Genomic DNA, 16,102 nt, shown 5'->3' with positions numbered 1-16,102 from the left:
CTCAGCCCTCAAGTTTTCCCAACAAATCATGTCTTGAGGATTTCTGTCTGTAGAAGCAAGTGGGATAACACTGAGCCAGCAAAATACATTAAAGCTGGGTACACACGATATGATATTTTGGTGGATGTTAGGGACCCACCTTATGAAGTTCACCTTGATGTGGTAGGTGGGCATACTTTTTTGGACAAACATGTACCAAGAACCATATTTAAACTACATGTTAATTATAAATGTTTTGATTATCAGTATTCTTAGTGCATATGCTTTTCTTTTTTCTGCATGGAAGCATGGTAGCTTATTATGTTTGAAATTAGGGTGTGCAGTCCAGCCCCCCCCCTCCCCTTTTTTCCTGTGTGTGTGTATTTAATGTACACTTGAAGGTTAGACTCCTTCTCCTGGATTAGCACTCCTCCCACCTGCCCCTAGTATAGGTCCTTGTACTGCAGTCTACACATTTAGCGTTCCCGCAAGGCAGTTTTAGTGGGACACTGTGCCTGCCCTTATGGATGTGCCCCGGCGCCAAGCTGACCTCAGCAGCCCCCACCTCCTAGTCAACTTGCTTCCTCCACCTGCTACTGACTCAGATTGGACAGACTGATGACAGCGTGCAATCAATGCTTGGCAGACGGAAAGAGATGACAGCGAGCAACCAGATTGTCTGGCAGGTTGCCATGACAGCCAAGGTCAGGGTTCAGCTGTCAGGCATGGTGTGCTCGACAGGCAGAGGGTCAGCGGTCCGGAGGTCTAGGAAATGTGTGGGCGGCTCTATGACGTGACCCGGAGGAGAGGAGAGCGACAGCAGTGACAGAGACGGTGCACAGCAGCCGGATCTTGGTGTTCGGTGCCGGCATCCCTGCTGTGCTGCTGCTGCTGTATGAACTGGTGTACCTATCCCTATGGCAGCTGCTCACACCAAGCGCCAGCAGCTTCGACTTCAATGCGATCAGAGCCAGGTATGTGTACTACATGGCTTATCTTCAGCACGGCTAGTGACCCTCTGCCCATGTTTTCCGGATTCAGTCATGCACAAGTGACATACTCTGCGGAGAAATCCTGAAAACAAGAGCTACTGGGGGAGGTGAACACTGGATGTGGGAACAGCTGATGCAGGCTAATAGGGGACAGAGTCTCTGTGCATGGTGCCTGCCCATACTGACTCCTACCCATAGTTCAAGTATAGGTGGGCAGGGGTCAATATGGGCTACTAGCCATACACATGTTGGCTAGTATGTATCTATGCCACACAGCTATAGCATAAGACCCAAGTCCTGCTTCCCACCTGCAGATCCTAGTGTCCCGCAAGGGAAAAAAGCCCCTGTGAATAGATGCCGCGTGCATGTGCGCAGGATCTGTTCATAGTGCAGGAAGAGCTTGGGGTCGGTCCCCAGAGTGATGGTAATGAGGGCGTGTCATATGGCCAGGCCCCTCCCAGAGGCCACAGCCCTTCCCATGTGCATACGGGGGTGTGCCCTCCTCAGTGATCAGCACCATGTCCTAAAAAAAAAATCATATAGTGAACACTACACACTGGAATAGACACTATTATAGGCAAGTCCTGGATAAATTTATATAATGTATCAGATGTTAGGGACTCGCCTAATGAGGGTTACCTTGAAGTGATAGTACAAAATGTATGCCCACCTGTCAGTTTTGTAATGCTCTTCCTTTTCCAAAAATTAATTTACAATCTACAATTTAATTTTTTTTTTTAAATAAGTGACAATAAATTGATATGTTTAAATACTTTATGAACATGGTCAAACATATTGTACCTGCAGGCTATTTTTTATGGTAAAGAGATACCCTTTCACACTGCCAGCAATAACCTGGGTTATTTCACGTAAACATGCAGCAACCCGAGTTATTGTGCAGTGTGAAAGGGCACAGTTGAAATAACCCGCATTTTAACCCGAGTAATGAGCCGGGTTGAAAACGGGTTCAGCCCCGCTCACGGTGCAGTGTGAACGGGTGACCCGGGACGATGCGATCCGGGATCCGTTCACAGCATAGGAAAATCCAGCACTTGGAGATGATCTCATCTCCACGCGCAGGCTCGGCAGATGCCTTTCTTGGCGTTGCAACTCGGCAATAAGCCAGGTCAGGCCGCCAGTCTGAAAGGGGTCTCAGCCGTGGCACACCTGGGATGAACCAGTGTACAAAATCCTGGGTGCGATCCAGCATTGCAGTGTGATTCATATAAGCTAGTCTCTCTTGTTGGAGTGAGATGCATTCAGTTTCACATTATACATGTACATCAGTTTAAATGAAGTCTGAAGAATAAATGTAATGGTGCATACACACGGTCAAATTTTTCTTCAGATCTGAACGATAACGATTTAAAAAATCGTTCAATCGTTCATATGTGAAGGAAAATCTGACATGTCTGAACGATGAACAATGCGCATTCCTGATGGTCAGATAACGATATCGGACATCTTATGTGTTTGCAGTCAGTTTTGGACGATTTCAGTCATTTTAATGCAGTCAAAAATCGTCCGTAGTTCAAATCGTTCATCTGACACATCTGACCGTGTGTATGCTCCATAACACTCTGATTTACTGGTTTCCACGCAAGTCCAGTAATATAGCCACTAGAGTTAAAGCATAAATTACTTTTAAAGCAAAACCAGTTTGTTTCGGCCCTGAAACTAATTGATGCATTAAATTTAGCGATTTCACCGGAATTGGGCCAGAATTGGACTTCTTTAAGCATCATATTTCAATTCCCCACACCGTGTGCTAAAACAAGTTTTCGTGCAAGCAAATTTTACTTATGGTGCGTACACACGGTACGATCAGCCAGCGATAACAATAACGCTGACCGATCGTCCTGCACCTTCCCGATGTACTGGATGATCGTTCATCCAGCACACCAATAACCCACAGACGGGCCAACAGCCCACCCTATGTAACCTGGACGATAACGACCAGGTTTCCCTGCATGCACGGGCAATGGTCGATATCGTTATCGTCCATACGTACCCGCGTATCGCTGGTCGTTTGTGGGTTGGTAGGCACCAAAAAATTAACGATCTGAACGATATGGTCGGTATCGTTAATATTGTGCATTTTTATCGCAGCGTGTGTACGCACCATAATGATAGTATATGGGTCATGAGTCATGACTAGATCATGGTTCACTGTGATTAACCTCATATGTAATATTACTTGTTTACATGCAATGGCAGCATTAGACATCATTGTGCCATATGGAGTGCAATACTAGAATGAATTAGTTGGCAAAAGACAAAATATGTTGTGACTAAGCAGGTTTATTTTACAAGGTAAACTCCCTGGATTTTGAACTGTAATTTAAATCATGTCTTAGATTCCAAGCAGAGCTACAATTCTGTAATTTGTAGGACAGTTTAGAACAGTGGTGTCAAACTCGGGCCCTTCAGCTTTTATGGGACTACATATCCAAGCATGCCCTGCCACACTTTTAGCATGCCCTAATAGCAAAACTGTGGCACTGCATGCTGGGATGTGTAGTTCCACTGCAGCTGGAGGGCCAGAGTTTGACACCACTGGTTTAGAACATGAAAGCCCACAATTGTGATGCTGGGTATACACTTAAACAACGGATCGGTCAGCAGACCATCCGAGTTGCTGATTCGTAAGCTACACACACTTACCAATCGGCCACTCCGTTGTGATGTCAGTGTCGGAGGTCCCTGCAGCCAGTGTACGGATGATCGACGGGTCGCATGTACGCACGGCTAGATGTACAGATATATCAGCAAGATATATCAGCATCAGCTGTGCTGCAGGGCCAACCTGATATGTCTGAACGACGCCGTTCACAGACATCAGGTGTACACACCCGTTTATGCACTCGCGGTACATGTTGTTCGTCGATTGAGGTGTGTACCCAGCTTAAAATATTGCATACACTACTACAGTAGTTTGCACACTGACATCAGTCTTCTGCACTATACTATAGAGCACAGATTCTCAAACTCGGTCCTCAGGACCCCACACAGTGTAGTGTTCCCTCTAGCTCCGGCGGGAGGCAGGGTGCTGGAGCTAGAGAGGGCATGCCCGTGCGTGCACCGAAAGCGCGCGCGACCGAGAAGGGGGCATGGCCATCGGAAAAGGGGGCGTGTCTATAAGACGCGTCCCCTTTTCGTCACTCTTGGGGGCGTGCCCGGCACTTACGGACACGCCGGGCAGCCCCCAAGCCCTGCAGACAGGGAGAATAGATGCCGGGCGCATGCTGAGGGCGCTTTTTGCCCTCCTCCTGGAGGGCAGGGTGCTTTTTGCCCTCCAGAAGGAGGGCAGGCCGCCGTGCCCCGCTAAAACAGCCTAGCGGGAACGCTACAGTGCATGTTTTGCAGGTCTCCTCACAGAATCACAAGTGAAATAATCAGCTCCATCCTTGAATTTGTTTAAATGTGTCAGTGAGTAATGAATACACCTGTGCACCCGCTGGGTGACCTGGAAAATGAGTGCTGTGTGGGGTCCCGAGGACCGAGTTTGAGAACCACTGCTATAGAGCATACAATTTACACTCCACTATACAAAGAGCAACAAGTCAAACACCAATTCATAAACCTTTTCATAACTGGATCTATTTTGCTCTCTGTTCATGTGCATCCACTGAATATACTATAAGGTCTGTTGTAGGCAGCTTAATAATGTTAGGGGTTTTTTTGCTCCGATATGCTACATTCACACACCAATCCAGAATTTTTGTGGGTTACTAGCATGGTATGTGTATACACACTGTCCCACAGGCAACCTATACACTTACAAAAGTGTCCCATACACGGCAGACACTTTTCATAAGTCCCATACAGTGAGGCAAGAGTGATGGATTTCTCATGCACACTAAGGTGATTAGATATTGTGCAATCTGGACCTAATAACAGCTTGCTTGAAAACATTTAAATACTAAATCTAACAGATTAAGTGGAAGAGAAGATCCAAGCAGTACATCCCCTACATTGCGACAGAGAGAACCCCTGGTATGAACAATATGATGTCGCCAGGTTATATTCCTCTGCTACTAAATGGAAATACCATGTGCTGAATATGGAAGTGCTGGCAATTGGCAGTCACAGCTTGCGTCCCACAATGATGGAGTGCACGAAAGTTATATGTCAACAAGCAGACTGTGAAAAGGACCATTTAGAAACATATCATCTTGAAGGGAAAAAAATCCAATTAGGAGCATTTCCCATAACTCTTGCTTTTAAACGAAACTGTTCCAAGAAGCTTCATGTGGCTACTTTGGCTAACTCAACAAACTGGTTGGGTGGTAGTCACGGGTTCTACTGGAAAAGTACAGATCACATTCTGAACTCCCCAGGATCTTAGGCCTGATATGAGAGAGAAATGCCAGCAATAGCTTCAGTACCAAGTGGGTTCTAAATTTCTACTAAATGGGGAATGGGAAGGCTTTTAAACCACTTCAAATAGATCTTTAAATCACGTCAGTTACTTATAAAGCGGAAGTTATAACTCAAGTTTAGTTTTCTTTATATTTTTAAAAACCATCTGCTGTTTTATATATAAATCTGTCAGTAAAACTTTTATGGAATTATGTACAAAATAGGCATGCTTGTAATTACTGTGCACCCTTTTCTATACAAATGTGTGATAATTCTATAACGCACACCTGAGCAAATTAAAATTTAACAGAGCTTCACAATTACTCCTTCCTTGACTTGACAATTCGATTACATTATCATTAAGTAATGATAAGCTGGTGCCAAAACGTCATTACATTGCATTATGAAGTGCTTAATAAAAGACAATAAAAAATGTAAATGTAGTGGTGATATTTTCCTATTTAAAAGGTAATGAAATGGAGCACACTGTCCCAGTGAAGTCTATTAGGATAATTTGTAAAGCTTCTAATATGAAGTATGCATATATTTTCACAAGTGCATTCATTTATATTAGTAAGCTCATGACAGCACATAAAAAATTTACTGACTATAGGGAGCTCCATTACATGCTATCCAATGGGAGCGACATTCTTTGTTGACTGCAGGCTAAGATCAAGAAAACACCAAAAGGCAGAAATTAGATTATCTATTCTATTTATACTTGCTCAAGAAAAAATAAATAAATAAAACAATTGATTTCCAAGGTATCAGCACCATTCAGTGTTCAAATTATCTGAAAAATGTTAGATCACCCTTGTATACCCATAGCATTAAAAACAATTATATCAAATCCGATATTTAATAGGTTTTGAAAGTCATTTGGTTTATTATTATTATTATACTATACTTTTAAAATACCTTAATGTGGCAGCAGCTGTCTCAAATACATGAAGGAGTCTAAAACAGTCATAACTCTCAGTGACCACTTGTCTGACCAGAATAATCCATTGTTTTTCCTCTCAAATTATATCATTTTAAGAAGTCAGTGAGTTTTAAAATGGTTTAAACTTTTGTTTTTGTTTGAGTATATCATTTATTTAGTCTTCATTTTACTGATTTCTAAGTTCACTGTCCTGTCCACGGGCTCAGAGCTTGCCCAGACTACATTACGCTTATTGCACACCACTGCAATGAAACCAGCTCCTCTGCCTATTATTGTCCAAACCTGCTGCGTAATCTATATATACTGACATACAGCTGGCTAGTCTAATAGAAGCTACGCTGTGTTTCTATCGAGTTAGAAACCAATACAAAGAAATAAAAATGGAGATTACTGTACATATCCAGCCATTTGACGTCAATGCATCATCTTCGGACATAACTAATACCCCTTTCACACCAAACGTTTAACCCAGGTTATTGCCGCGGCAACCTGGTTCCAGATTTTTGTGCGAGAGGGTCAACTTGGGCTGCGTTACCCGGGAATCCAACCCTGGTAGCTACCAGGGTCGAACACAGCAACGACCCGGATAAGTGTATGACCCGGGTTATCCAATTTATTAATTTTATTTATTAACAGTTTCTTATATAGCGCAGGGATATTCCTTTGCGCTTTACAATTGTAAACATTAATAGAACAAAACTGGGTAATAACAGACAGATATATAGGTAGGATCCGGGTCACAGTAAAAAGATCTGATTGGAATTTCTGGTACGCTCAGAGATGAGTCGCCAACCACTTTATGACCTCATTTTTGTGAGCCTGAAAAACATCCATTTGTAACGGGAAGCCGATGGACGAAATTCCGACCGTCTGCTTCCTGACTGTCTAATCCCGGCAAGGCACTAACGACAGGCGTCGAAATCCCGACGCCTGTCATTAGACCTACGCCGGGAGCCCAACACACCGATCGAAGGTAAGCCGGGCGCGGACAACCGCAAGGGGGAGGGTTAGGTATCCTCCCGGGAGGGTTAGGTTTAGGTTAGGGGAAGGGTGGATTAGGCACCCCAGGGGGGAGGTTAAGTTTAGGTACGGCCAGCGGGATTACATACCGATTCCATTGTAACGACACACACAAGTTTTGCAGGGCTGACACGGGTTCAGTGTAAAAGGGGTCTACCCGGGAATAGCCCAGGTCCAAGGAGCAGTGTGAAAAGGTTCTGACTCCCTTGTGACACGAGTTGGAATAGTGTTAAAAAACCCGGGTCGGACACAGCTTTTTGGTGTGAAAGGGGTATAATTATTAATGGACTGTTTAGAGTAAAGGTCTACACACTAGATGGCGTACAATGTCATCAGCGATTTCCCTTGATCTCCACGGCACTCCCGGACATACGATATCGTACTTAAACTGTGCAAATTGACCAACGACCTATCGTGCGACCTTATCGATTTTCAGTGCATCGCTAACGAGATTGCCAGATCTTACTGCATGTAGGCAAGATCTGAGGATACCACAAACGACCCGCGAGAGCGCGCATCGGCATCGCGATAGTGGGTACACACTGCACGATTTGACGTTCCAACGCTTCGGATTCGCCCAAATTGTGCAAAAAATCGTCTAGTGTATGCCCAGCTTAACCCTAGCTGCAAGACAAACAGATAGATGATATACTCCATAAACATTTATACAGATCACTATAACAAGGACAAAGAGTACACCATTATATATATTTAGTATTTAGCTGATCTTCAGTAATCAAATCATCACTTTTCTTTACTTTTCATAACAAACGTTGCAATATTTTTGCTGTCATAACACAATTTTATATTTAAAAAGGCACCTATGAATTTGCCAAACTTATTTTATATATAAAAAAAAAAATAGCAGAACAAGGTAATACACATCTGTTAAAGAAGTATTCATAGTCTGAAACCAGCTGGTGTTACGATGGCATGATTCTAAAGTACAGGATAGAGGTGGAAGGAAGTGGAAGGGAATGTGTGTCCTGTTATATAAAATGACCTCATACAAATGACAATATAGAAAAGATATATAACACTTCTTTACTTCCTTCCTTAAACTGGGTAAGAGTTATCATTTTTGTTCACTTTACAGTATAATGGTGCATACACACGATCAGATTTTTTCTTCAGATATGGACGATAACGATTTAAAAATCGTTCAGTCGTTCATATCTGATGAAAAATCGTTCATATCTGACATGCCTGAACGATGGACGATCAACGATGCGCGTTCCCGTTTGTCAGATAACGATATCTGACATCTGATGGGTTTGCAGTCAGACTTGGACGATTCCATTCATTTTAATGCAGTTAAAAATCGTTCAATCGTTCAAATCGTTCAAAACTTTGGTAAAATCGTTCAATCGTTCAAATCGTTTAATCGTTCAATCGTTCATCTGACAAATCTGACAAGTCTGACAAATCTGACCGTGTGTATGCACCATAAGACACAGTCTAGCAAACTGGCCTTCCAATGACATTCATAGTAAACGGATATTTATCCTTATTATTGCACACAGACACCAGCAGCACTTAATAGTAGTATATATTTTTAATTTCAGGAAAATGTTTAATTCAAGAAATTTAGGGAAAAAACCTTCAACTGTTTTTTGGGGCGCCCAACAGAGCAGTTCAATTTTTGCTCCAATCGAGCGTGACTGCAGCGGGCGTCAACATATCTGCTCGCAGTCTCCTGAGGTGACAAGTAGAAATGTGCAAAAAGTAATGTGTCTCCTGAGGTGACAAGTAGAAATGTGCAAAAAGTTAGCTGCTTTACGCATCTCAACCCAGTACTTTTGGGCACGACAAGCATGATAGTTAATGGGCTCCCAAAACAAATTAATTGCTCCATCAGGCACCCATTAATTTTCGCCAACCAAAAAAACAATTTAATCGCCGCCCCCAAGAGTTTATTTTCTCCTAATAGCTATTTTACGCTTTTTCACACATCAACATAGTAAATGGGCATTAATAATAAGGAAAATACGTATACACCAAGCTGGTTCAACCACCGCATTCTATAATTATAAGGCTGTATTTTCACGTTTCCCATACAATAGGTTGTATTGGAAAAAGTTTAAACACATGAACAACATGTTAAAACGGCACTACAAATGTCTAAAGCGTACATCAGTCTTCATGCATTTCTGTTTCTTAGCTTGTGTATGAACGAGAACCAACTTAGACAGGTGATACTTCCAGCTCTCCACAAACCACATAAGCCTATGCGTATTCTCTAGTGTCACAGTCACTGTTTATACATTTTAAACCCCCAGATGCTGATTAATTCACCTGCACACATCTAGCTTTGCAGGAAATTACAAGCCAGCTAGATGTATGATCTGCAAATAAAAGAACCATGTTTTTCAACATTGGAGACTAACAGCAAAATTGACTCAATTTTGCTATATGTGGCCAAAAAAAAAGGCTATATAATGTTAATAAATGCAGTTAGAAGTTGTCCACTATTAATCTATGTGCATGCATCTGCTGATTTTATTAACATACACCAATATTGCTATAAGGGGGCGATTCAATTGAGTGTGCTTATGAATAGCCCTGAGAAGGAGTTCCCGGAGGTATTCAACTGACCGTTCTGTTTATCCTGACTAGATGATTTCTACTTGCACCCTCCTGAGGAGCGAGCAGAAAACAGACTTAAGTACTGGACGCGATGCTGTTTTCCGGCTTAGACAGCCTCACCGCCGGCAATTTAGTTTGGAGAATGCCGGTTAGCGTGGCTAAACATCCTGCTTAAGGCACAGTAATTGCCATTCTCCGACTTAAGTGGTTCTAGTTGGACTTAACAGAACAGTCAATTGAATACCCCTGGGAACTCCTTCCTGGGACTATTCAGCATTGTGCTGAATTTAATCGCCCAATAAGTGACTTATGCTCAGGTTGACAGATCCCATCATTTAGTACATTTGCAATGAACTAGCTTTTCCCCGTGATTTATCAAAAGTTCAGTACAATAGAAATGTTATAGATTCCTATGCGTACAGAGGTTTTCAGAATAAACTTGATTTTACTGATCAATGCGGTCTGTGTGCCCTGGAGAACAAACAACTAAAACAAATGAGTAGTTTCCTTCTTAACCTAAGAGCATAGATGACATTAATTTGTGTGCTTTCGAGAAAAATTTCCACTACAATCTAGTTTTACGTCACCATCTGCCTAAAGCTGCCCATCCACTAGGCTATTAAACCTAGCGATGGAGCGATAACGACGGTCGTTACCGCTCCATCGCTTGGTAATCGCCCACAAATCGGGCAGTAAAAGGTTAAAAACGACCAGCGATGCGTGCGAACGGCATAGTTAATATGTGGCATAAACCTACCAGGAAATTATTTGTAATAATTAGCTTTGCTTTCAGAAGGCCTCTTAAAGACAATATTTATTTTGCTGCAGCATATTGTTTATAATATAAACAATATTTATTTTGCTGCCGCACACTGATCGGTTACTAAATACATACATACGTTTTATTTATAGCAAGCCAACACCATTCTTGAAAAGCATCCCAAACACAAGGATAGCTTGCTTAGCTCTTAAATAATGACTCCAATATCTACAGCTCTGCGTGGGACACAGTGCTCACTGGTTGGTTTATACCAGATATAGCCAATATACGTCTAAATATTCTGCTGTATCAAAGAAAGATGCCGCACTCCGAATGTTTAACTGCCCTTGTTAAAATGCTTTCAGTAAATATTACAACAAAGTTATATTGTTATATTATATTGTTATATTATTTAACCCTTGATATGCAAGCAGCACAAATAATTTTGAAAAATAATTCTAATCATTTGCTAGCGTTCACTTCCATTTACACCAAGACAGCAAATAGTGTATTGTTCTGCTATTAGATTGTGACTGGATTGGGAAATCAGTAATATGTCATCAGTTGTCCAAACCGTCTTGTTAATTAGCAATCCATAGACTTGATGTTTTGCTGTCCCTTGCCGCCTTTCTGACCACCCTCATCACAGCAAACCCAAATATATTAGATACGCCTGTGTCCATCAAAGCTTAACACCATATTTTAATCACATTTTTGATTACTGAAAACCAGCCACAACATACAGCTTCAGCACACATCCATTTTATGAACTTATCAATGGTCATAAAATCGTAGCCTATGAATTCAATGGAAACAAATGACACCACTGAATCACTCCAGGCTTCAGAAAAATCACTGATCCCCAGTGAATTGATAAACTACATTGTCACGAATTGTGGCTTTGTGAGGAGTCCACTTTAAAGATATACTTCAGCATTGTTAACCTTCACATAATATCTCAAAAACAACATTATACGAAATAACAGGAGAGCTTCAAAGGAGAAGCGCCCCTCATTCCTAAATGACCTCTCGCTGAATTGGGGTGCAGCTTCACAGCCGCCTTTTCCTATCTCAGCAGATGGGGGTGGGGGTCACCCCTCCTCAGAGCCCCTCCTCAGAGCCATTATATAACACACAGAGCATTTCCCTAAATTGAGGCCCCTATACATCAGCGACAAATTATCGTAATTGCCCAATACCCAGATGCCAGGGTATTGATGAAATCCAATAAAATCTAATCGGGATCGACAAATTGGGGACTTTTAACATGAAGAATTTCACTGATTTCACGATGGATCTGCGATCACAGAAGGCTGCCAATCAGCGTTTCCGACCGAAAGATCGCCAGTTCCGGTCGCATTGGGGGAATTGGCCCTTTATTCCCAAAGAGTGGGAGATTAATTTAAGTGATATCAGGGGATTTATACATTAGTGGAGAATCCAGTCTGCAGCGTTCCAAAGAATTTGAAATGGTCACCCTGGCAACATGAATAAATACTAGAATACTAAGAACATGCAGCTTTTAGATGGCTGCTTTGTTTTTTGGGGATACATTTGAAATTACTTATATATGTTGGTGGTGGCACTTGGTAAATTACCCTTGGGGCTAATTCTGAACTTGTTACATGAGTATTTATAATGCAAAGAAATCTATATACATGCATATAGCGATTCAATACACCGCGCTGTTAGGGTGGGCTAAGGATTCCCCAGGGGGATGCGAGGACAAAATCCGACCAAAGTGCCAGGCGCGCAGCTGTATTTCTGCATAAATCGGCGATAACAGCCGCTAGCCCGGCACTTTGGTCAGAGAATGCCGGATACCGCGCCTTAAGCGCACTGAATTGAATAGCTCTGAGAGCCCGCTCCCAGCGCTATTCAATTCGCCTTGAATTGAATTCCCCCCTATATTTGAATGTGAATTAAGATGTAAAAGGGGTGGGGGTGATGCCAAGTGGATCAATTATTTCTATAACTGGGGTATTTCCCACTCAACCTGCCTGAAGTACATGAATAATTTCAATAGACCTCAAAGAAATGCTTTTTAAAAAAAAAAATAATAATAATAAAGTAAAAAAGCACATACTAGAAGTACAAGTCTAGCCATATGTAATGACATTTAGGGTCACCCGTGGCATGATGCTTGTCAGAGAACCTCTGGGGTATATTTTTCATGCATTGAAGTGAAAGAAAGCAAATACAGGTTCCTAGACGGAAAAATAATTAAAAATAGTGCATTGGAAAGAAAAGTAAAGAATGCACCACACCAGTGTGCTGTAATTGTAATAATGATTTCATCCTGTTTGTAAGCAACAAAAAATGTTCAAAAACAGCACAAATGTGAAAAAGCCTTTAACAATAATGCTGTCAGGCTACAATGATATAAATGAGAGGGGATGCGGTCAATATCCCGAACGCGGGGAAATCTGGTGGTCAGAATACCGGTGCCAGCATCCCGACGCCGGGATCCCAAAGGTAAGTACTGGAGTTAGAGGGGGTAGGCCCTAGGGGGAGGGTTAGGTTTAGGGTGCAGGGAGATGGCGTTTAGGTTCAGGCACCGGGGAGGGCGGGTTAGGGTAGGGACAGGGGGAGGGTTATGCTGGCCATACACGGTGCGATGCACCGAGCAGTGCGACCGACGATCCGTCAGTAGACGGATCGTGCGGTCCCCGCAGACCGCACGATATGCCGGCTCCCTCCACCATTTGAATGGGATCGTACATCGCATCCCAGGTCAGATGGTTTTGCAGGAAGACCTGGGGATGCGATGCACGACCCCGCAGTAGCGCACAGCACGATATCGGGTACGATATCATGCCCATACACGGCAAGATATAGCACCTATATCGTGCCGATCCGTCGCATCGGCACGTATATAGTGCCGTGTACGGTCACCTTTAGAATACCGACCAACAAAGTGTCTGTATTCTAATCCTGTCGGGATCACGGCATTGGGATTCTGACCGCCAGGATCCCAAACGCCATCATCCTGTATAATACATACATCCCCTAACCCTCCCTCCCCAAATGACAGCACAAATGGAGGGTAATTTACGAATATTGCTAACACTTGCAAACAAGCAGTAAAACCATAGGCTCCTTTCAAACTATAATCTCTTTTGTGCAAGCCAGATGATGAGAGCAAACATCTACATGGTTGCTTTAGATTTAGTGTCATGTTTTCAAATTTGAGGTTTATACAGTAAGTAACTCTCAAGCCATGCAATCCCCAGTACACCAATGCCAAGAAATCTGCAAAAATCCTTGATATTATTAATAATATTAAGAGTGGAAGCAAACATTTGGAATAAGGCAAATACTGTAACAAAAGAAACAACAACAATAATCAAAAATAATAAGGTATCCATAAAATCAATATGCAGACATAAGAAATCCACACAAGGGGGGGGGGGGGAGGATATGAATAACTCATAAGAAAATAAGCAATAACTAGCTTTTTATCAAGTCAGCTTGCTAAAAAAAAATAATAATAAAAGAAAAAGCTTGCTATAAAAAATGGCACCTTCCAAATATTAGGAACAGCTCTATAATGCTGACTATAAAGGAGAGCACAAGCCCACGCATTGTATACATATTTCTAAGCTTCAAAAAAGCAGTCAGAAACCAAAAGGAAATAACATAATTGTCATTTTTCAAAGCCATAAACACACATATCAGCCCCACAACCCAATCTCATGCTCTTCTTATCCTTATGCAGATAACTCCAGAGACCGCCTGTCACTACATGATCTGTTACACTGACACCGACAGACAGTCCCCATAGCACACATCAGTGTCAGTGGGACTCACACACCTACACACAGCCCGGCAGCCCCTCACCTACCTGTGACACTACTGAGAACACAGCCAGCGGGCAGCTCCCACGTACATGTACCACACACTGCCCCCCGCCCCTCCTCATGCACACACATAGTACATACAGGAGTCACGCACCATGCCCGGGTACCCGGGCACACACACCCTACAGTCACCACTAATGCGCACAACTATGACGGCATCCCGGGGCCCGGGCCCGCCGCACAGTCACCCCGTGTACCGGGTCCCCCCAGCATGAAGCTCTTACCGGCGGCCGGGGAAAAGGAATATAGAAGCCGCGGAGACCCGGCCAGAGCCCCGGCCTGGAGTAGGACAGCCATCCGGCCAGCCACGGACGCACGGAGGGGAGGAGAGGTGCAAGGCTCCGCCTCTGGATGACAGACAGGGGGGGAGGAGAAACCCAGCGGCGCTGAGTCTAACTGAGAGTGACCGGAAAGCAGCGTGTGTGCCCGGGCCAGCGACGCACCTCACACCGACCATCAACCGTTATTACCGGTCACTATGTACAGTGCAGTAGCATGACTCCTGGGCGCATATGTGTGCGCCATATGTACTGTTACTGCGTCCTAGTCACACAGTGTCTGCGTATACACTGTCTCTTGTAATACTACAACACATTATACTACACCAGTCACATTATACACATAGGGCCACAGTATACTACACCAGTCACATTATACACATAGGGCTAAAGTATACTACACCAGTCACATTATACACATAGGGCCACAGTATACTACACCAGTCACATTATACACATAGGGCCACAGTATACTACACCAGTCACATTATACACATAGGGCTAAAGTATACTACACCAGTCACATTATACACATAGGGCTAAAGTATACTACACCAGTCACATTATACAAATAGGGCCACAGTATACTACACCACTCACATTATACACATAGGGCCACAGTATACTACACCACTCACATTATACACATAGGGCCACATTATACTACACCAGTCACATTATACACATAGGGCCACAGTATACTACACCACTCACATTATACACATAGGGCCACAGTATACTACACCACTCACATTATACACATAGGGCCACAGTATACTACACCAGTCACATTATACAAATAGGGCCACAGTATACTACACCACTCACATTATACACATAGGGCCACAGTATACTACACCAGTCACATTATACACATAGGGCCACATTATACTACACCAGTCACATTATACACATAGGGCCACATTATACTACACCAGTCACATTATACACATAGGGCCACAGTATACTACACCAGTCACATTATACACATAGGGCCACAGTATACTACACCAGTCACAGTATACACTTTTCAAAAATTGGGAAAAAGAGACTGGGAAAAGGATTCTGCACAAGAGTATAAACGGTAATTAAATATCTGTAATTAAACCAACAATTATGAAAATAACTAAGAGAAACAGCTTCTCTATTAGATCACACATGTTGGTGGTGCTCCCAATAGTCAAAAGTTCAATAGTATAGAATAGATTTCCTGCACGGGCAGGTAAAGTAGACTATTTTGTGGGGCACTCTTGAGTATAATACTAATACAAAAAATATGTATGATATGATTGCAGATTAATAAAACAGATATTTTTATTTGT

At 42.8% G+C, this 16,102-nt stretch overlaps 1 protein-coding gene across 4 annotated transcripts in view; it reads right to left on the bottom strand.

Annotated features, from left to right (window-relative positions):
* The window catches only part of FAM135A (family with sequence similarity 135 member A), a 165,484-nt gene extending 150,513 nt beyond the window's left edge, over positions 1 to 14,971 (bottom strand). For all 4 annotated transcript variants that reach the window (XM_088471165.1, XM_088471157.1, XM_088471177.1 and 1 more), the window contains exon 1: positions 14,727 to 14,971. The gene's annotated coding sequence lies outside the window, so the exon portion shown is untranslated. The remainder of the gene's footprint in view (positions 1 to 14,726) is intronic.
* Between the last annotated feature and the right edge of the window lie 1,131 nt (positions 14,972 to 16,102).

Source organism: Taudactylus pleione, unplaced genomic scaffold (genome assembly GCF_031769625.1).
Source record: "Taudactylus pleione unplaced genomic scaffold, aTauple2 ptg000015l, whole genome shotgun sequence".
Classification (NCBI taxonomy): domain Eukaryota; kingdom Metazoa; phylum Chordata; class Amphibia; order Anura; family Myobatrachidae; genus Taudactylus; species Taudactylus pleione.
This window is presented reverse-complemented; position numbering and strand designations above follow the sequence as displayed.